This window comes from Pipistrellus kuhlii, unplaced genomic scaffold (genome assembly GCF_014108245.1).
Source record: "Pipistrellus kuhlii isolate mPipKuh1 unplaced genomic scaffold, mPipKuh1.p scaffold_m20_p_35, whole genome shotgun sequence".
Lineage (NCBI taxonomy): Eukaryota > Metazoa > Chordata > Mammalia > Chiroptera > Vespertilionidae > Pipistrellus > Pipistrellus kuhlii.
This window is the reverse complement of record NW_023425535.1, coordinates 2,575,807-2,597,589: the sequence shown is the minus strand read 5'-3', so window position 1 is coordinate 2,597,589 and position 21,783 is coordinate 2,575,807. Positions and strand designations below refer to the sequence as shown.

The 21,783-nt window shown below is 48.6% G+C and overlaps 1 long non-coding RNA gene across 1 annotated transcript; it reads left to right on the top strand.

Moving 5' to 3' along the window:
- The first annotated feature begins 9,722 nt into the window (after window positions 1-9,722).
- Window positions 9,723-21,154, top strand: LOC123651092. The gene is made up of 3 exons (XR_006739572.1): window positions 9,723-9,917; window positions 12,477-12,483; window positions 21,143-21,154. It is a non-coding gene; the product is annotated as an uncharacterized LOC123651092 (long non-coding RNA).
- The last annotated feature ends 629 nt before the right edge of the window (window positions 21,155-21,783 follow it).

Sequence of the window (21,783 nt, the reverse complement as noted above, 5' to 3'; positions counted from 1 at the left end):
AGGTGCTCACTGTGGTCTGGCACCTTCCTGTATGGTCTTGGTCTCCATTTTCATCTTTGGTCAAACGGGATAACCAGGTAAGAACCTTTTAGTTGCTGGAAACCAAAAGACAATTAAAATGGGCCTAAAACACAATAAGAGGCTTATGGTCCCTTTAGTGGGAAAGTCCGCCCAATAAGGACTCGACACATGGCTGGATTCAGCAGCCTGACAATACCCACTCCTTCTGGCTCTCCTGTTTGCTTCCCGGGTGTCTGCTTCACCCCATCAAGGCTTCCTGATGAGTAAGGAAGGCTGGACCCAGCTCAGGAGCCCCTGCTCCTCCTCCACGTCTAACAGGCTTACACTGGGAAAGGACATTTCCCTGCCGTCTCCCTCAGCATGCTGGGAAGCCTCCTCCCCCTCATGGCCTTGATTGGGCTCCCAATCCACCCCTGAGCCAACCCTGAGGCTGGGGAGTGAGAGGTGCCGATTGGCTAATGCAGCTGGATGTGCCCGGCAGGCGGAGTGGGCTGCCACTCTGGCTGGTGTGTGGACGAAAAGAGCTACATGCCAACCTGACAAGCTCAGGGGAGGCCTGCGTGGCAGTCTTGCAAACTCAGAGACCTAAGATAACCACAAAAGATGGTCTGAAAATTAAATATTTAACTACAAACAGGTTATAGTGGGTTGTCATGTCCTAGGCCAATATTTTCCCTGACAAAGATCAATTTAGATCTTTACTGAGCCCATTTGCCTTTTTGCCTCTAAGATAGCATATCTGTGAGATGTCTGGGTAACTTGTAACTTCCTTTTTACTCTGGACCCCTCAGGGCACAACAATTGGCATCGAGACATTCCCTCATTGTTATTGTTATCAAGTTAATTGTCAACTGTTAATTACGTTAGAGTATCCTGTACCCATCTCTGTAAGAGAAGCTCATGCCCATCATTTCACTTTTCACCCTATCCCAGAGGTTTCCCCCGCTTTGCTCTGTCCCACCTCCCTAATCTATAACCAATGAATTTCATGTAACTCACCTACGTCCCTTTCCTTTGATTGCAATGTATAAATATAGATGTAATTCTGCATTCTCCAGAGCATTATCTCAGTTCATTGAGGTTCTGCTTCAAGCATATGTCGACAGTTTGGCTCAAAAAAACTCACAAAAATTCTTTACAGGTTTCAAGGTGTTGTTGTTTTTTCTGTTAACACAGGGGAGCTGGAGTAGATGCCAGGGCATGATGACTACGGGAGAGGAGAAAGGCTCTAAGAGTACAATGCCCACTGCAGGTCCTCTAGGCCAGTGGTCAGCAAACTCATTAGTCAACAGAGCTAAATATTAATATAATAGTACAACGAGGAAGCGCCTGGGCCGAACATCACTAGTCAGCACCAGGCTCCCTGGCTCCTCGGTGCCTCTGGGGAGGATGCCGGTGCCCTTGTCCTTGGCCGATAAGAGCCTGAAGCATCCTCGGCTCAGGAAATGTTTCCCCTGGAGGCAGACCTCTGCCAGGAAGGGCTGGGGCAGCGAGGCTGAGCCAGGGACGCCTGCCTGGAGTTTGACTTGGTGCAGAGCGCCCCCTGGCGGTCACCAGCCCCACGCCCCGTGGACCATGGCTTCCCACCAGCCCCATCTCTGCATTTTCTCTGCCTTGTCTTTAAGCTCCAAGATGCCCCACCCTCACCTGCAGCCTTCCTTCCCTTGCAGTCACGTGAGGCTGGCAGGGTGTGTGGATTCCTGGGGATTTCTACACGGAGTCTGCTCAGAGCAGCTGGGTTCTGCACCCCGGGCCTAGTTATGTGTGTTCAATATGGGGATGAAGTTAGGGCTGGAGAAGTCATCAGAGGGGAGGAACCCTCAGGTTGCAGAGGGGGGATCTGAGCCACTTCTCGAGGCCCAGCATCACCCCAAACTCCCCCCTGTGGGCGGGGAAGCTGAGAAAGGTTCAGCCAGCCTGGCCGGGGTGGCTCAGCTGGGTGAGTGCTGTCCCAGGCACCAGGAGGGCACCTGTTCCACTCAAGGTCAGGACACATGCCTCGGTTGCAGGCTTGAGCCCCCTTCTCTGAGGGCGGGTCAGCCTTCCCCTCACTGGGGCTCTCATCCTCCCTGACCACGGCAGGCATGGCTGGCTGTGGACGGGTAGACTGGGAATCTGGGTAGGGCTGGGGCTGGGGTGGAGGGTCATTCAGTTCAGCCTCCTGGAGATGACAGTGGCAGAGGCAGGCCCACCATCCACCAAAACACAGAGGAAACCTCCACCAGCCCTCAGAGGGCCCTGGGAGGGGGCAGCAGGCTGTGGTGGAGAGAGTTGCTGGCACAGGTGAGGGAGCACCCCTCCTGCTGCAGGGCCAGGACTCAGCTGCTGATGAGCAAGGTGAGTGTGCCGAGCTAAGAGCCTGCAGGCCCCACTGGCACCAGGACCGATCGGAATTGGCAGGCCAGGCCAGGCCTCCGCTATGCTCACCAGTGAGGGCGAGCTCCCGGCCCTGCCTGCTGGGAGGTGGTGCGGGCTCAGCTGGAAGAACAGGGCATTGAGGGGCTCATTTCCCACCTGCAGGATGAGGAGGCCCGCATGCTTCCCCCCCCCCCCCACCCCCATCCCCAGCGGAGGGAGGGAAGTCAGGGAAGACTTTAGCTCAGGGCTGTGCACCGGTCCCCACGGCCTGGCAGTGACACGCACCATGGCCAGGGAGCGCCCGCTCCTCCACCTTCTCCCAGCAGCAGCAGCATTGGCTGGGACCATTCTGGTTCTCAAATGGAGCTTCCTGGACGTTTTTGTAAATTCTGCATTTTAATTTACATGATAAACTGAAAAGCAAGCTATTATAAGTTGGGATTACTGCCTGACAGTCAAACACCCCAAGTGGTGTTAGTGCCTGAGTTTGCATTTGTGTTTAAAAGCAAATTGGCAGCAAGTGGCAGAGAACCAGTCTGTCTTTAACGCTTAGTGTGTGGGGCTGGCGGCCACACTGTGTGTGTCTCCTGGGTCTTTTCTGGGACCTCCCGGTGACTGGGTGGGAACCCTCAGCCCTGGCCAGGAACCTGTCACCATCAGCGAGCTGAGGGGCTTCCCTGAAATGTCGGGGGTCAGGAAGCCCCAGAAACCGGGTGGTCCTCGCAGGCCTGTGGAGGCCTCTGCTCACCGAGCTCAGCTCACAAGCCGAACCACACACAGGCCACTGCTGAGCTCTCAGGGACTGGGTTTTGCCAGCACAGCTGTCTTGTTTTCCGAGTTGTCACAGGTGCGGCGGGGGCGGCGGGTGCACGTTGTTTTGTGTGGGCTCACGTGTTCGCTGATCTGGAGCCTGGGACTGGCTCCTGCTTTGGAAGAGGCTTGGCATCGCTGGCGGGAAGGAGCAGAAGCAGTAACAGAGTGCGCAGCTGAACCCGCCTGCACTGGGCAACTGCGGCCACAGGATGGAGCTCTCTGCACACGGCTGGGCATCGATGGGCCCCACAGCGGTGCCCATGACCGGGCTGAGCAGGGCTCCTCCCTGGAGCGGGGAGGCTCTGCTGGCCCGAGGGGCTCCGCAGAGGAGGCACCTGCACAGCACCCGCGGGAAGCACTCTGGGGCTTCAGGGCCCGGTGCGGGTGAGGCGGTGCGGGTCCAGGGAGCCCATCTGAAGGAGGCAGAGTGCCCCCTGCCGCCCCAGTGCAGCCTGGGCTGGGGCTGGGAAGCAAGCGCTGAGGATGGCGCCCAAGGCTCCAGATCAGGGAACGTGCTTTGGCCATAAGCCCTGCCAGCGAGGTCACATAGCCGAGGCGCCAGGTCCGGCTCTTGCCCCAAAGGCAGCGCCAGGACGAGCAGATGTACTTCCTGGGAGGGGGCAGGAGGGACCGAGCTGCCCAGCCCAGTCAGATCTAAGGCCGAGGCTGTGCGGCTGAGCCCATGCTGCCACCCCACCCCCCGCTCCCCTGCAGCCTGGGCTTCCCTGGCTCCGGCACAGGCAGCTCCCCAGGAGGCGGGCGGAGGGCCAGACCACCAGCCTGCTGGCTCCCATGGCAGTTGAATGAAGGAGCCCAACTGCGAGGAGGCACAGGAGGCAGGTGTGTAGGTGGCTGAAGCCAGCCGCAGACGTTCTGGTTAATCCCAATCATCACCCTGTGGAAAGGAAACGAGTGATAAATTCAGGCGGGATGGGGAAGAACAGGTGAAACTGAAGACGACGGCATGGAAGAGAGCTGCTGAGGAAACAGGGCATCCAGACTCCTGGGCTGGGTTTAACCTAGAGGAGCACTGCCCGACAGAATACAAGGCCAAGCAGGAATTAAAACTCACCTAGGAGACGCATCAAAGAGAATCATGTGAAGTTATTTTGTTAATATATTTTATTTAATGCACTACACAAAATATTATAATTTCAGCATGTGATCAATATAAATATTATTATTGAAGCATGTTATATATTTTTATGCTAAATCTTCTAAATCTGGTGTATATTTTATATTTTTAATACATCTTAATTTCCATTGGAAATATTTAGTCTATATTTAGATTTCACAAAATGTAAAGTTGAGAAAGATAATTCATATACCTATGTAAAATCTTTACAACTGTGTTGTGTGTTGATTTTTAAGTTAAAATTAAAAACTTAATTTTCCAGCTGATCCCATTTCAATCGCTCAGGAGCCACATGTGGCTAGCAGTCCCACCGCAGTGCGCAGGGCAGCACTAGACTTTCGAAGCCCAGGATGCATGTTAAGCTTTCAGAACAACAAGTAAAGACTAGAAGCAGCATGTGTAACTTCCAAACCAGGAGAGGGAGATAAAGACAAAAAATAATTTAAAAAGAATATTAATTAATTCAACATAATAAAAAAGGGAGAAAAAAACTTAAAAAAATTGCACATTGAAACACAAAAGAAGAAAATAAAAAATATGTATAAACATAAAAGTAATTACAGTAAATGTAAATAGATTAAGCTCATATATTAAAAGATAGAGGTACTTAGTTGGATTAAAAAATAATATTATATTTGTTTGCCAGGATATGTAAACCATAACACACAGTAATATTGAAAATGATATAATAGCCAAATAGTAACTAAAAGAACATTATTGTAGTTATATTAATACTAGAGGCCCAGTGCTTAAAATTCGTGCATGGGGGTGGGGTGGTTGGGTGGTGGCAGTCACTCAGTCTGGCCTGCATCCTCTGCAATCTGGAACCACTGGCTCCTAACCACTCACCTGCCTGCCTGCCTGATCACTCCTAACCACTCTGCCTGCCTACCTGATCACCCCTAACTGCTCTTTCCTGCTGGACTGATCACATCTGCCTTGGCCCCAACCATCGTGGCTTTGTCCGGAAGATGTCCGGTCCACCTGGTCTAATTACAATAGAATATTACCTTTTTATTAATATAGATTAGTCAGCTCAGATAGCCATTACAAAATATCATAAATTTGTGTGGCTTAAACAGCAACAATGTATTTTTCTCACAGTTCTGGAGGTACGGGTGCCAGCATAGCATCGTCCCATACATATCAGAAAGTGGTGGATCGATTGCCAGTCAGGGCACATGCCCAGATTTCAGATTCAGTAACCCAGTCCAGTGAGTATAGAAAACAACTGAACAACGTTTTTTTCTCTCTCCCTCCTTCTCTCTGAGATAAATGAAAATAAGTGATAAATAATGTTCTCTAAGTATGATTTTAAGAGGAAAGACATTAGTGAACTATGAAGTATAAAACTTGTTATAACACATATATATATAGCATGACCCCCTTTAAAAATTATTGATTTCAGAGGAAGGGAGAAGAGAGAGAGATAGAAACATCAATGATGAGAATCATTGATCTGCTGCCTCCTGCATGTACCCTACTGAGGACCAAGCCCAAAATTTGACCAGGAGTCATATTGTGACCTCCTGGTTAATAGAAGGATGCTCAACCACTGAGCCCTATTTTTATCAATACCAGGCACATGAGGTACATTGGCAAGATCTCACTCCTGGACAAAAGTCTGAAATTGCCCAAACTCCTTTGCAGCTTGTTTCTGTATATGAGTTCATTTCTGCCGACTGGATGTGCTTGCACAATATTTTGACGGCAGAAGTGGGGCAGAGGCATCTTCCCACATTTGGGCTGTTTGCTGCTGGTGATCGTGTTTGCAGAAATGTGGAGGTTTTCTGCAGCGGAATCCAGGCTGTGCCCAGGCAGCTGTGGCAGAGGCAGTGCCCAGTGACCTGTTTTGTGGGAGCTGGGGGTGTTTGTGGGGCAGCAGTTTCCTGATCCCCAGGTCACAGCTGTGCCAGAGTGTCCTAGAATTCAGTCGTGGCAGCTCCTCCCGCTGGGCAGGGAGTCTTTCCTGGGGGCCCAGCCTAATACCCACTCCTCCAGCTGTCCGATGATTTCCCAAGCACCAATTCCCTGTGCTGAATTATTTTCTGCCTAAAACAGCAAAGATCTGAAAGCATTTTGGATCCTCTACTGTCAATGAAAACAATGCTGCACAGGTCAGGTCTGAGAAGTGGGTGAGGTGTTGTGGAAGGCTTCCTTTTTGAGTCTCAGCTCCCTTTTCTGTGGAACCGAGACCAAAGATTATCTGTTCATGGTTACTGAAGACATGGCAGCTGTGTTTCCTGAAGATGGCCACGACATTTCCTAACCCTCCTGTGACCTGCCTACTTTCCACCATGTCCTCTCTCTTGAAGTGGGACTGACCTCTGAATTCCAAGGCCAAGGCCAAGGCCAAGGCCAAAGCCAAAAAGGTGTGGGGCTGCAGCCCTGCCCATCCCATCAGGTTTCCAGCTCCAGCCCCGCCCAGGCTGCTCGGGGCTCTGTCTGGAGTGGGGGCCTTGCCCTCTGGCATGCTTTTCCTCCCGTCTGCGGCCTAGTGCCTTGGTGCACATCGTGGCCCACCTGCTGGTGCTGCTGGGCCCAGTTGCCAGGGTAAGAGCCCATGCCGGGCCTCGCACCTCCTGGCTCCTGTCTGCCACTGTCCCCGGTTCCCCGTGGCTCCTATTCCTGCTGCTGTTCCTACCTGGCCAGATAGAAGGTAAACAAATCCAAACAGAAATGACGGCAGCCATGGAGCTATGTGTGGCCTGCAGGGACTTCTATGGCCACCAAGAAAGCCTCCCCACCCCATCCCCAACTCCAGCACCCTGATCCCGGGTCCTCTTCCGCCAAAGAAGAGTGTTGTCTACTCAGCTGCCTGAGACTGAGACCAAGCAATTCCAAGGTCCCCGCACCCCATATTTCTGCCAGCCAAGGCAGTTGGCCAGCTGGCCCTACCTCATTGGGGTGTTGGGGTATCTGGCCTGGATCAGGCTGGTGCTGGCCACAGTGGGTGTCATAGTCATTAGTTCATTATATTTGTGATGGCATTATGGTCTCTGGCTACATATATAACGTGTGTGTGTGTGTGTGTGTGTGTGTGTGTGTATATATATATTGTATATATATATATATATATATACACACACACACACACATATATATATACACACACACATATATATGATAAGATAGACTAAAGAAAAGTCTTTTGATTTCTTTCTTGATTTCATTGGTAAACCATTCATCATACCTAATAAGAGTAATATGCAAATTAACCATCATTCTGCTACACCCATCAGCCATGCCCACCAGCCAATCAGAGATAGTATGAAAATTAACTCAACCAAGATGGCTACAGAGAGCTGGAGAAAGGCTTGGGTTTTCCTGGCATTAGAGGAAACCAAGCTTCTGCAGTCCTGGCTGGCCTAGGCCTCCACTCTAGGCTACAAAGTTTCAATTATAGAAGGTAAAGAAATCCAAACAGAAATGATGGCAGCCATGGAGCAAGCAGGAGGCTTGGCTCTGCTCCAGGCTACAAAGTTTCAATTGTAGAAGGTAAATACATTTCATATACCACGGACTCTGCTTGGGTTGCTGGCGGGGTGTGGCTGACCTGCAAACCACCACAGGCCCCTCACCCAGGCTGCCATGCCCCAAGGGAACCCCCACCCTGATCCAGGACACCCTTCAGGGCAAACCAGCTGGCCCCCACCCATGCACCAGGACTCTATTTTAAATAATAAAAGAGTAATATACAGATTGACCATCACTCCAACACACAAGATGGCTGCCCCCATGTGATCAAAGATCCTGCCCCCATGTGGACACAGATGGCCACCATAAGATGGCCAGCCAGGGAGGGCAGTTGGGAGGCACCAGGCCTGCAAGGGAGGGCAGTTGGAGGCAATCAACCCTGCAGGGGAGGGCAGTTAGAGGTGACCAGGCAAGCAGAGGAGGGAAGTTGGGGGCAAACAGACTGGCAGGGGAACAGTTAGGCATTAATAAAGCTGGCATGGGAGTGGTTTGGGGGTGATCAGGCTGGTAGGCAGAAGCAGTTAGGGGAAATCAGGCAAGCAGTTGGGAGCCAGCAGTCATGAATTGTGAGAGGATGTCCCACTGCCCATTTAGACCCAATCCTGGTGGATCTAATCAGGGAGTCAAACATCCCTCGAGGGGTCCCAGATTGGAGAGGGTGCAGGCTGGGTGAGGGACACCACCCCTCCACCCCCACCTTGTGCACAAATTTCATACACTGGGCCTCTATTTGTTTAATAACATGCTATTTAGCCTTTATGTGTTTGAATGTTTTGGGGTGTTTTTTACTGTTGTTGATTTCTAACTTCATTCCATTGTGATCTGAGAAGATGCTTGTTATAATTTCACTCTTTTTGAACTTGTAGAGACTTGTTTTGTGTCTTAATATGTGTTCTATCTTTGTGAATGACCCATGTGCATTTGAGAAGAATGTATATTCTGTAGCTTTGAGGTGAAATGTTCTATAAATGCATCTGATTCAGTGTGTCCTTCAGAGTCACTGTTTTCTTGTTAATTTTTTGTATGGAAGGTCTATCCGGTGAAGTCAGTGGGTGTTAAAGTCATCTACAATGGCTGTGTTGTCCATCTCTCCCTTAAAGTCCTCTAGAAATGTTTTTATATATTTAGGTGCTCCTATATTGGGGGGATATATGTTTACCAGGGTTATATCCTTTTGCTGGATTGACCCCTTTAGTATTATGTAGTGACCTTTGTTGTCTCTTGTGATGGCCTTCATTTTAAAGTCTATTTTGTCAGATGTGAGTATTGCTACCCCAGTTTTTTTTTGTTTGCTTGTTTTCTTTTCCATTTCCATGGAAAAACTTTTTACGATCCCTTCACTTTCATCCTGTGTGAGTGCTTTATTCTGAGGGGGGGTCTCTTATAGACAGCATATAGTTGGCTCATGTTTCCATATCCATTCAGCTACCCTATACCTTTTGGTTGGAGCATTAAATTCATTTACTGTACATTTAAGGTTATTATTGACTAGAGGCCCGATGCACAAAATTCATGCAAGAGTAGGCTTCCTTCCTCAGGCTGCTGGCACCGGCTTCCCTCCTGCACCTGGGACCCGGGCTTCCCTCCGGCACCCGGGACCCGGGCTTCCCTCCAGCACCCGGGACCCGGGCTTCTCTTGCAGCCCAGGCTTTGTCTGGAAGGTTGTCTGGTTTAATTAGCATATCATGCTTTTATTATTATGGATAGGAACTTATTTATTGCCATTTAATTCTGTATGCCTAGTTTTCTCTATTTCGTCTTTTTATTACACAGCAGTCCCTTTAGCTTTCCTGTAATGTTGGCTTGGTGATAATGAACTCCTTTAGCCTTTTAATGTCTGGGAAGCTCTTTATTTCATCATCTATTTTGAATGTAGTAATCTTGGTTCTAGATTCTTGTTTTCCATTATCTCGATTACTTCATGATATTCCCTTCTTGCCTGTAGAGTTTCTGATGAGAAATCAGATGACAGCTTTATAGGAGCTCCTTTGTAGGTAACAATTTGCTTTTCTCTTACTGCCTTTAAGATTCTCTCTTTGTCTTTAATTTTTGGCATTTTAATTATGATATGTCTGAGTGTGGGCCTGTTTGTGTTCTTTTTGCTTGGGATTTTGTGTGCCTTCTCAACTTGTATGACTTTTTCCTTCACCAGATTAGGGAAGTTTTCTGCCATTGTTTCTTCAAACATGTTCTCTATTCCTTCCTCCCTTTGTGCCTCTTCTGGCATGCCTGCTATGTGAATACTGTTACATTTCATGTTGTCCCACAGCTCCCTTAAGCTGACCTCCTGTTTTTTAATTGCTTTTTCTTTTTGGTTCTCTGATTGAGTGATTTTTTCAACCTTATTTTCTAATTCAGTAATCTGATCTTCAGCTTCTCCTAACCTGCTGTGTATTCCTTCCATTGTGTCTTTACTTGTTCTGTGTCATTCTTTATTCCTGTTTTCATAGTTACTATATCTTTTCTCATGCTGTTGAGCATCTTTACCATCATTATTCTGAACTCTATATGAGATAAATAGTTTATCTCCATTTCATTTATCTCTTCTTCTAGAAAATTCTCTTGTTCTTTCATTTGGGGGTTGTTTTTTTGTCTCTTCAGTTTGGGTGCCTGTTTGGGTTTGTGACTATGTTTTAGATATATCTGCTATGCTTCTCAATCTCTAATGCAGGGCAGTGTTTTTATCTAATTAGGTCAGGCAAAGACTCAAGGCAAAGCCCCCAGAGTCTGCCTCTGCTTACAGACCGATTGGATGTAGTTTTAAATAGCCCCCAATGCAATCATCCATAAGTGTGATAAGAGTTTTTCCTAACAGGATAGGGTGATTGCTTATGACTGGAGGCTAATTGTTACTTTCAGACTCTTAATGGGCCTCAGCAATTCCACACCATGTGGCAAGGTGTTTTCCAATAGGGTGGGCCAGCTGTCTTCCCCCAAGGCAAAAACATCTAGATAGCAATTTTCTGTGTAAGATGACCTCTGCAGCATGAGGGAATGACTCAGCACAGGAAACCTGGGTGTCTGCCTTCTGAGTTCTAAGCCCAGACTCTCCAATCCTGGCTTCTGCTCACACAGCTCTAGTCCACTCTGCCTCCCTCTGCTGGAGCACAAGGTGCATGGCTCCACAGGGAATTTTGTATGTTGGCTCTTTAAGAGGGTGTCTGCATTTCCAGTTTTCTCACGCTGGCAGATAGCAACCCCACTGCTTTTCACAACCAGATGTTATTTGGGTATCCTTCTCAGTTTGGTGTTCTCTGCTGGGGGTCCCAGCTTGGGGATTAGACCCCAGAGTTCTCAGTAGCAACCCCCGGCAGCTGATATATCTCTCCAGAACTTCAGCTGCTGCCTTTGGGAGCCCAGCCAGGCCTTTTGTGCCGTCGCCCTTCCTACCAGTCTCTATGTGGTCTCTACTTTCCATCCTTGGTTATCAGGGTTCTCTCCAATGAGTCTTCCAATGATTAGTCAGGAAGTTTTTATGTATTTTAGTAATTCCAGTTTGGTCCTGGGAGCATGTCCATGCAGCATCCACTTACTCAGCTGCCATTTTTAATCTTCTTCCTTCCAGATTATTTTAATTAATAGAGCTTTAGACAGACATAAAAATAGAGCAGGTAATAAGTTCTTATATGGCCCCTTCCCTGCTCAGTTTACTGTTATCAGTGTCTTACATTAGCATGGTACATTGTTACTATCAGTGAGCTGATATTGATACATACTTAACATTAAGGCTCACTTTTTGTGTTGTACATTTCTATAACTTTTGAAAAATATACCGTCTTGTATCAACCAACTGGAATAACTTCCTGTTCTTCACTATTAATCCCTCTCTCCTGTCCTTGAAACCCCTGACAGTACTTTTTACTGTCTGCCTAGTTGTGCTTTTTCTAGAATGTTATATAGTTGGATTCATCAAATGTGTGTAACTCTTTCAGGGAGACATTTTTCAAAAAGCATCATACATTAAAGGTTCCTCCATGTTTTCCTGTGGCTTAATGACCTAATTATTTTTACCATTGAATAATATTCCATTGTGTGGCTGTAGCAGAGTCTTTTGATCCCCTCGCTCATTGAGGGCCATTTTGCTTTTCCCCAGCATTAGGCAATCATGAATAAAGCTGCCATAACACTGTTTTGTGTTGGCCTCAGCCCATCAGTAGTGATGCTGTTGACCAGGAATGCCTGGGACTCACTTCTACCCACAGTTTGCCGGGGGCCCAAGGACCTCTCCCAGACCAGGCTGTGCTGTGCCTGCACCAGCCCAGGGCCAGTCACTCCCAGGACATCTATAGACACTCAGCAGATGGATAGCACCCTTGTCCCAGAGCAGCAGAGAGGCCTAGTGTCCTGGCAACCTGACCCTGGGGATGTCGGAGCCAAGGTCACCTTCCAGGGTCTGAGGAGAATTGTGGGCCCTGTACACTTCCTCCCAGGAGCCCTCCTCCAACTGTCCCAGAGCCTCCCAGGGATTTCAGTACCTGTGTTGGTGTTGCAGGTGCTGCTTGACTAGATGATCTCAGGCCTCAGCCTGGGCCTCAGAGGGGATGGAACATTCACACTGACAGGAAACGTCAATCAGGACAAAGAGACAGAGCCGTGTCTGCTGCTGCCTTCCCAGGGTGCCTCCCTCAGTCCAAGGTGGTTCTTTATTGTGTGGGCTTAGCACTAGTCTTAGCTATACAGTATGTTCTAGCTTATTAGGGAAGATTTTGATATTAAGTAATATTTATCTACTACAAGTTGCTTTTAACTGATTTTTTTATTCAAATAAAACACATTTATAGAAAAGCACCTGAAACAGGGCCCTGTGAGCCTTGCTGCCCTGAGATTGCTCACGCGGGTGCTTTTCCACGTGTTTTTGTTCTCTCCCCTCCAGCTGCCAAGCAGCTCCTAGCAGGTGTTCAAGAGGAGGGAGCAGAAGGGCGGCCTGAATAAAGAGACTCTGTGGCTCTGAGTGCTCAAGATGAAAAGGACAAGGCAAGTAAGGATGGTGTAGCCATTGCTTCCTAATTCACTTCTTTTCCTTTTTGACATTTTAATGAAAGGACCAGATTGAGGAGAGCTCTGGGGTGGTCCATGCTCCAATGACTGGCGAGGAAGTCGGGATGGTAAGAGTCAGCGTGGGGCAATGAGGGTGCCCTGTGCACGTCTGCCCTGGGTGACACCAGGGCCACGGAGTGTCCATGGCTGCTGCTGGCTCTCCCTGGGTCCCGTGTTTGGAGGAGGGGCTGTGCATTCCCGAGAGGCCACCCCTTGTGCATAGCTTCCGGTGTGTGACTCTGTGAGGGGGCCCCAGGACCTGGCTACGTCTGGCCGGAGGACCCAGCTCCATGCTGTTGACCCTCTTATGATCAACAGGGAGCCCCCTTGGTTGGAGGTTTGACGCTGGATCCTTATCACTGGGTGTGAGGAGATTGTGAGGGCCCTGACCTCCCTGCTGCGGGCTCCTGGGGAAGACTGAGGGGCAGAGGACAGGGGCTCCTTTCTTTGCAAGCACGGCAGCTCCCCTGGCCCCCCCTCCCCCTTTGTCCTGGGGGTGTTAGTAGTCCCAGCATCAAGGAAAAGGCATTGCAGGCTCCACACCAGTGGGGAGTCACCTGATTGCAGATCGCTGGGTCCTGCAGCCTCTTCAGAGCCCTGTAGAGGGGGCGCCCAGGGCTGGGGCCAGGGCAGGGCGCCAAGTCTCTGCTGAGAGTCTGTAGGCTGGTCACGTACACATCCCACAAAACCCCAGACACTGAAGGAAAGACGGAGCGGTGCTCCTCTCGGAGGTGGCAGGAGGTAGGACTACAGATTTTAATGTTTCTTTTCCAAATTTGTAAATAAACCAGAAAAATGTAACTGTTGGTTTCACTACATTGTAATCGGCAGTGTCTTTTCTAACCGCTTCTCATTGGAATACATTAACATGCAAACATTTGCTTTTAAAGGACCACAGCAGCATGGTTTTAAACTGAAAGGCACAGGCAGGTCTCATGACTGCGCTGTAGCAAGTGTGGGGAGGGACAGGGGCCTCAGCTCTCCTGTGCCCCACAGTCCCCAGGAGGTAGGGTGGGGAGTCTTGGAGCTCCCACCCTGCATCAGCCTCATCGTCAGAGGACTAGTCACTGCAGGCCGCTCCTGTGGCCGCTCATAGGCATTCCTACTCGACAAGCAGCATCTGCACCTCAGAGCAGCAAACAGCTCCAATTCCCTGGGGTCTGACCCGGGGTATCAGGGCCCGTGGCTACTTCTAAGCCCCGAGGGACCTTCCTGCGCCCACTCCAGGGAGCCCCTTAGGTCCGTCTGGGCCTCCAGATTTGCACCTGCCCTTGCTGGGGGGAGGCGGGGTTCTTCCATCACTTTTGGAGGCTGTGCGATGCAGAGGGATGGGGCCCCTGCTGGCAGGAAGTTTAAGTGCGACACGGAGCCAGGAACGGGGAGCTGCCATGCAGAACGGAGGCCAGCCACGTGGTGCTGCTGATCCCAATGTGCATTGGATGCACTTAGGCTGAGAGCTGCTTAGAGCTCATGCTGAAGGAAGTACATTAAGGGGTACTTACCTCCTCCCAGTGTATGTTTAAAACTTTACATGAGACAAACACAGACCCTACCTCAGCCAGGGCAGCCATGGCTGGGCGGTCCCGGGTACTTCTGGGGCTCCTGTCTGCTCCCGCCTGGCCCCCACTCCCCAGTCAACCCCAAAGCCTGGCAGGCTCCCAGCTCTGGCTCCCTCCTCCACCTCTCAGGCTGCCGCCACGCGGACACGGAGCTAATGGGCACAGTCGCTGAGCGGGGCACCCCTGGGTGGCTGAGGGTGCCCTGTCCCAGGAGCCAGGCACTGTACCATCTCCTTCACAGGAGCCCGGGTGCTGCGGGCACCGTGCATGTTCTACTGGGTGCTGGCAGCAGATGTGCTCACATCCATAAGGAGCCATAACTTTACTCTTAGGACATAGATACTTTACAACATAAAAAGGAAACATAAAATACAAGAGCCCTGGACAGTGTGGCTCAGTGAGTAGAATGCGGGCTTGTGGACTGAAGGGACCCAGGTTCCACTCTGGTCAAGGGCATGTACAATAGCTCGGTTGCAGGCTCCTCCTGGCCCAGGGCCCTGGTCAGGGCTCATGCAGGAGGCAACAAATCAATGTGTCTCTCTCACATCCATGTTTCTCTCTTCCACTCTCTCTAAAAGTCAATGAAAAAATGTCCTCCGGTGAGGTTTAAAAACACACACAAAACCAAACAAACCCAACAAGAAATATAAAACGATTTCCACAAGCCACCTCCAGGCCCAAGTGGTTTCCCCTGATTTCTCCCCAATGGCCAGAATCAGTGTGGCCTCCTGCCGGCTCCCAGACACCAGCTCTGAGGACCCTGCCTCTGCTGGGTCAGGAGGCTCCGACACCACCCAGCACAGGGGCCCGGGAAAGGGGATGCCAGGCCAACCCCTGTGTGAATGTTAGAATCCAAGACCAAACATTAGCATCTGAACGCAGGGGCTTAGAGACAGGAGAAAACTGGGGTCAGGGCGGGGCTTTCGAGGCTGATGGGGTGGTGCTGCCTGGGAGGTGAGAAGGGCCAGTGCCATCGGATGTGGAATGAACCTTAGGGACAGAGGCAGGAGGGTCTGGTGGACCACAGGCTGTGGGTAAGGAGGCCCCTCTATGAGCACAGGAGTCTGTCCGTGCCTCTGCAGGGTCTCGGGAGGGACGGGGTTGTGAGCTGGGTTGTATGAGGAAGGAATGAGGGGAGGCACCCCCAGGCCTGGCACCACTGCTGCTCTCAGCCAGGCCTCAGCCTGTGCTCAGCCGGGTGTGCACATCAGTCAGCAGAGGGTGGACAGCCAGCTCCATCCCTGAACCACAGAAGCAGCGCCCACCGCTCCCTCCCCAGGGACCAGCGCTCACTCCCCAGGGCTGGTGGCTGAAGCCCTCTGCCTCCTGAGAGCTGCCTGTGCACAGTGGGCTGGGCAAGGCCTGGCTCTCAGCTGTCTGGGGCCACGCCCACCACTGGCCACACCCTCAGGAGGCGCAGCCCAAGGTGCTGATGTGTGAAAGTGCTGATGTGTGAAGGTGCTGATGTGTGAAGGTGCTGATGTGTGAAGGTGCTGGGGGTGTCCCTGAAGAGATTTCCTTTTAAACAAACCTCATCACTTTTGTTGTGGAATGGAAACATGGGTGGGAGCTGAGTGAGGCGTGTGTCCTTCCCTTGTCTTAGACACCTCCTGTCTCCACCCAGCAACCTTGGGGCAGGAGAACCTGGGGGATGCAAGCAGGGTGGCCTTGGTTCAAGAATCCAGGGCATGATCTAGAGCCCATAGGGGTCCAGGGATCTCTGCCCCTAGGGAACCAACTGCATTCCTGTGTGGATCCACCTGCTGTCAGTTCTGTGCCATGAACCATGGATGTCGGTCACAGCCCCTTCTCTGCGGACCCCACAGGGCTCAGTGGAGACCACAGGAGAAGACCACATTCCTGAGACATCGCAGCCAGAGACTGAAAAGCCCCCTCGGCACCCCCTGCCCTGTCGCCACCCAGGTGTCCTCTCTGGAGGAAGCTGCTTGCTTATTCTTCCAAACACGTAATGTTTGAACACGTCTGAGGCTCTTACGGAGGACTAGTCATGTTTCTTCAGGCTGCATCTGAATTTTTGTATATTTAGCCTCATAATACTAGTAAGGAGGCCCCGTGTCACAGAACAGGGGTCTGAGGACTGAGGGGTAAGTCGCTTTCCCAGGTCACCAGGCACCGGCCCCCATGCTGTCTCTGCGCTGGCTTTCCACATCGTCTCATCCAGAGTCATGTCCCACGCGAGCAGCCTGGTGAGCACACACCACACTGCAGCCTCTCAGGCTCGGCTGGCTCCGGAGGCAGCTGGTGAACAGAGAACACAGCGGGACTGGGAACGAATGAATACTTCCGCATTGTCTCTGCCAGTGACATGTCAATAATTTTTTTCTGTTTTAAATATATTTCCAGGATCGAAGCTCAAGATTACAAAAAGGATACCCATAAGGGATTCAGACACAGGATTCACAAGGAAATCAACTGTGATCAAGGGAATCTACTGACGTCCCAGCCATGGTTCTGTGGTGTGAAAATGGGCATCTGCCCGAACGACAGGGAGAGGCACAGATGCGTCCCCCACGCATCGAAGGGACTTGTGGCAGTAACACCGGAGAGCCGGTCACTGGGCTGCAGTTCGCACAGCAGAGACTGGTTTGCTGAGGCAGAGCCTGGCCGGGAAGGGGCACACTCAGAGCCAGTACTGCCCCTGCCGCTCTCACCAGGCCTCTGTGCAGGCTGCCAGTTCAACAGTCAGCAAGACCCTGGGGCTTGTAGACTTTACCCATAAGCCCCCAAGCACCAACCCTACAGACCCCTTCCCAGGTTAACTGCTCATTGTCTAGATTTGGTCAGTTGGAGACGAAGCTAATTCCTTGAGCAACTGTCATGTGGGCAGTTGGTTTGGAATGTCCTAGGTTCTGAGCCAGTTGGGAGTCAGACTACCGGTCATTCAGGTGGCCACCTGACCTGGGACCTCTCGCTGCAAGTGCTGGGGGCACTTGAAGAAGACATGGACACAGGTTTGGGTCCCCAGGGCATCAGGGGAGGTTCATTTTGAGAAAGGGTGTTATATTTCTGGTCAAAAATGAAAATGTGCACAAGCTCTCTCCCCAGAGCACCTTTGGGGCAGGAGGAGGTGGGAAGCTAGTGAGGAGAGCTCTTAGTGGGTTGTCTGGGGCATGAATTATGTCTCGGGATCTTATGTTCAGGGATCTCTGTCCTCAGGGAACCTCTGAATCCCCTGCCTCAGACCTCTTACTCTTCAGGCCAGTGCCTCTGGGAAAGCCACTTAGCCCTCCATAAAGTACAGATCACAGCACTACCGTGCTCCCCGTGGTACTGATGGAAACATGATGACAGATAACGGATTTCCCCGGGGCTCTCAGACATGTCGATAAGAAGAAGGCTTCGTCCTCTGGTCTCGAGCTTTCGTGCTCCCTCTCCGGAGGCAGCCAGCTGCATTTCCTGCTCACTGCTCCGGCACTGAATGCTTGCACTCTTAAGTAGGTAGCAGTGATGAAGCACCAGTCACTTTTCTTCAGGCTTGGTATTTATGGTGAGCCCGGAGATATCAACAAGCAGGTTTTAGTAACATTTCCACGGCCCAGACAGGGACCTGGGAAACAGGGCTGAGTAACCTTCTAGGAACACATGGCTTTCGAGTGGGATTTCCTCTCAGGCCGCCAGGCACTGTGCTGTGCTGACTTCCTTCCTGTCTCGTTTCAATAGTTATTATCCCTATAGAATCAGTCTGTTGGATATTTTAAGTTCACACCAAACTGCAAGATCCATCTTCCCAAATCCTGCTTTGATTCAGGAGGCTCCTCAGGCGGCTAGTGACAAGGGGATCTGGCAGTAATGTGTCCCTGTTACTGTTGACATTCAGTATTTTACTATTTCAGGTATAAGTCATCGTGGTTAGACATTTATACTACTGACAAAGTGATGCCCCCAATAACCTGGCACTATAGCTAGCTATTGCAATATTATCGACTACATCCCTGTGACTATTCTGTGCCTCAATGTGCTCTTCTCAATCTCTTCACCTTTCCACCCAGCCTTTCACACCCCCTTCCATTTAGCAACCATTAATTTATTTTCTGTATCTATGAAACTATTTTTCTTTTGTTTTATTTTTTAAAAAATTGCACTTATAGGTAAACTTATATGGCATGTGTCTTTTTTTGTCTAATTTATTTAACTTAGCATGACACCCTCCACATCCATTCATGTTGCAAATGTTAAGATTCCATTCCTTTTATAGATAACTAGAGCTCTGCATGAATTCGTGTACCAGTGGGGTCCTTTGGCTTGGCCTGTGGGATCAGTCTGAAACCAGCTCTCTCACCTTCCCTGAGAGGTCCCAGATTGTGAGAGGATGCAGTCTAGGCTGAGGGACCTCACCAGTGCACAATTGGGATTGGGGCGGACAAAGGAGGTTGGTCAGCTGGGGAGGGACTACCGGTTTCCAAATGACCGGTAGTCTGTTTGACTCCCAACTGGCTCAGAACCTAGGACATTCCAAACCAACTGCCCACATGGCAGTTGCTCAAGGAATTAGCTTTGTCTCCAACTGACCAAATCTGGACAATGAGCAGTTAACCTGGGAAAGGGTCTGTAGGGTTGGTGCTTGGGGGCTTATGGGTAAAGTCTACAAGCCCCAGGGTCTTGCTGACTGTTGAACTGGCAGCCTGCACGTCCTGTTGCTCAGTCCTGATAGGCCAGACTCCAGCTGCAAGCTAACCTACCTGTTGGAGTGTCTGCCCCCTGGTGGTCAGTGCACATCATGGTGAGTGATTGAGCATCCTTAGCATATCATTAGCATATTATGCTTTGATAGGTTGAATGGATGGACACTTAGTATATTAGGCTTTTATTATATAGGATAATATTGCATTGTATCAACATACCACATCTTCTTTATCCATTAATCTATCAATAGATACTTAGGTTGCTTCCAGATCTTGGTTATTGTAAATACTCTTGCAGTGAATATATGGGCGCACATGTCTTTTTGACTCAGTATTTTGACTTTGTTTGTGTAAATACCCAAAAGTAGAATCATTGGGTCATAAGACAGTTCTATTTTTAATTTTTTTGAGGAACCTTTATACTATTTTCCACGGTGGCAGTGCCAATTTATAATCTCACCAACTAGAGTTCTTTTATTTTCACATCTTTACCAACATTTGTTTGTTGATTTATTGATGATAGCCATTCTGACAAGTGTAAGGTGATATTTCATTGCAATTTTAATTTGCATCTCTCTGATTTTTAGTGATGTTGGGTATCTTTTCATATGTCCATTGCTCATCTAGAGATCATCTTTGGAGAAATGCCCATTTTTAAACTGAATTGCTTATATTATTTTTGGTGTTAAGTTGTTCACTTCTTTGTATATTTTGAATATTAACCCCTTATTATATAAATTATTGGAAAATATCTTCCCCATTTGGTAAGCTGTCTTTCTGTTTTGTTGATGGTTTCCTTTGCTATGCTAAAGTGTTTTATTTTGATGTAGTCCCATTTGCTTATTTATTTAAAAAAATATATTTTATTGATTTTTTTTTTACAGAGAGGAAGAGAGAGGGATAGAGAGTTAGAAACATCGATGAGAGAGAATCATTGACCAGCTGCCTCTTGCACACCCCCCCTACTGGGATGTGTCCGTAACCAAGGTACATGCCCTTGACTGGAATCAAACCTGGGACCTTTCAATCCACAGGCCGACCCTCTATCCACTGAGCCAAACCAGTCTTGGCTCCATTTGCTTATTTTTTCTTTTGTTTCCTTTACCTGAGATATATATTCAAAAAATATTACTAAGAGCAATATTTTTTTTTGTGGGAGTTTTATTCTTTTGGGTCTTACATTTAAGCTTCTATTTCAGTATTAGTTTATTCTTGTCTATGGTAGAAAAATGTCTTCATTTGTTGACAATTTGTGTCTTTTATTTGAACAATATACAAATCCTTTTTTATTTTAAAGTTTGGTTATTTAATATTTTATTGTTGAATGTTCATTATAAACAGTGGGCAATAGAACTTAGCAGACAGATGATTTGTAAATATTTTCTTCTACTCTCTAGGTTGTATTATACCATTCTTGGTTGTGTTCTTTGAAGCATAGAATATTTTAATTTTAATAAAGTTGTATTTATGTCTCCTCTTGTTTGTGCTTTTAGTATATTTAAGAATTCATAGGAAAATCCAAGATCATGAAGCTTTATCCCCCTTTTCCTTCATAGATTTGTATAATTTAGCTCTTACATTTAAGTCTCGTTTACTTTTTATTTAAAGTCTATTTTCTGATATTAGTATGACACTCCTGTACTCATTTGGTTACTATTTATATGGAATATTTTTTTAGACTTGTTTGTGTGTTTAGATTTCATGTGAGGCTCTTGTAGACAGCAAATAGTTGGATTGTATTTTTTTTTTCTTCTTCTAATTGCTCTTTTGATTGAAAAATTTAATACATTTACATTGAAAGTAATCTTATCTAATAAAAAAATAATATGCAGGTTGACCATCACTCCAACACACAAGATGGCTGCCCCCATGTGGTCAAAGATCCTGCCCCATGTTGACACAAGATGGCCAGCAGGGGAGGGCAGTTGGGAATGATCAGGCCAGCAGAGGAGGGAAGTTGGGGGCAAACACGCTAGCAGGGGAGCAGTTAGACATCAATCAGGCTGGCAGGGGAGCGGTTAGGGGGTTATCAGGCTGGCAGGCAGAAGCAGTTAGGGACAATCAGGAAGGCAGGCAGGTGAACAGTTGGGAGCCAGTAGTCCTGGATTGTGAGAGGGATGTCCAACTGCCCATTTAGGCCCACTAGGATTGGGCCTAAATGGGCAGTTGGACATCCCTCGAGGGGTCCCAGATTGGAGAGAGTGCAGGCTGGACTGAGGGACATTCCCCCTACCCCTGAATTTCATGCACCGGGCCTCAAGTTACTAATGAGAGGGAGTTACTTCTATCATTGTACTCTTCATTTCCTAAATGCCTTATAGCTTTTATGTTTCTCATTTCTTACATTCTTATCTTCTTCTACATTTAGTTAAATTTTTATAGTAAAATATTTAAATTCCATTTTCATTTTTTGTATATATTTTATAGCTATTTTTTGTGGTTACCATAGGATTACCTTTAATACCCTAAAGTTATAACACTCTAACTTGATTTTATATACAAGGTTAACTTCAATAACATCCAAGTTCACCCTATTTCTCAATTTCAAAAGACCTTTTCCAAGACACATTACAATGAAGTTGTCCAAAATCAAGATAAAGTTAAAATTCTAAGAGCAGCCAGAGGAAAAAGATTGTGACTTAAAAAGGAATCCCCATAAGGCTATTAGATTTCTCAGCAGAAAACCTATAGACCGAGAGAGAGAGGAATGACATGTGCAAAGTGCTGAGAGAAAGAATGT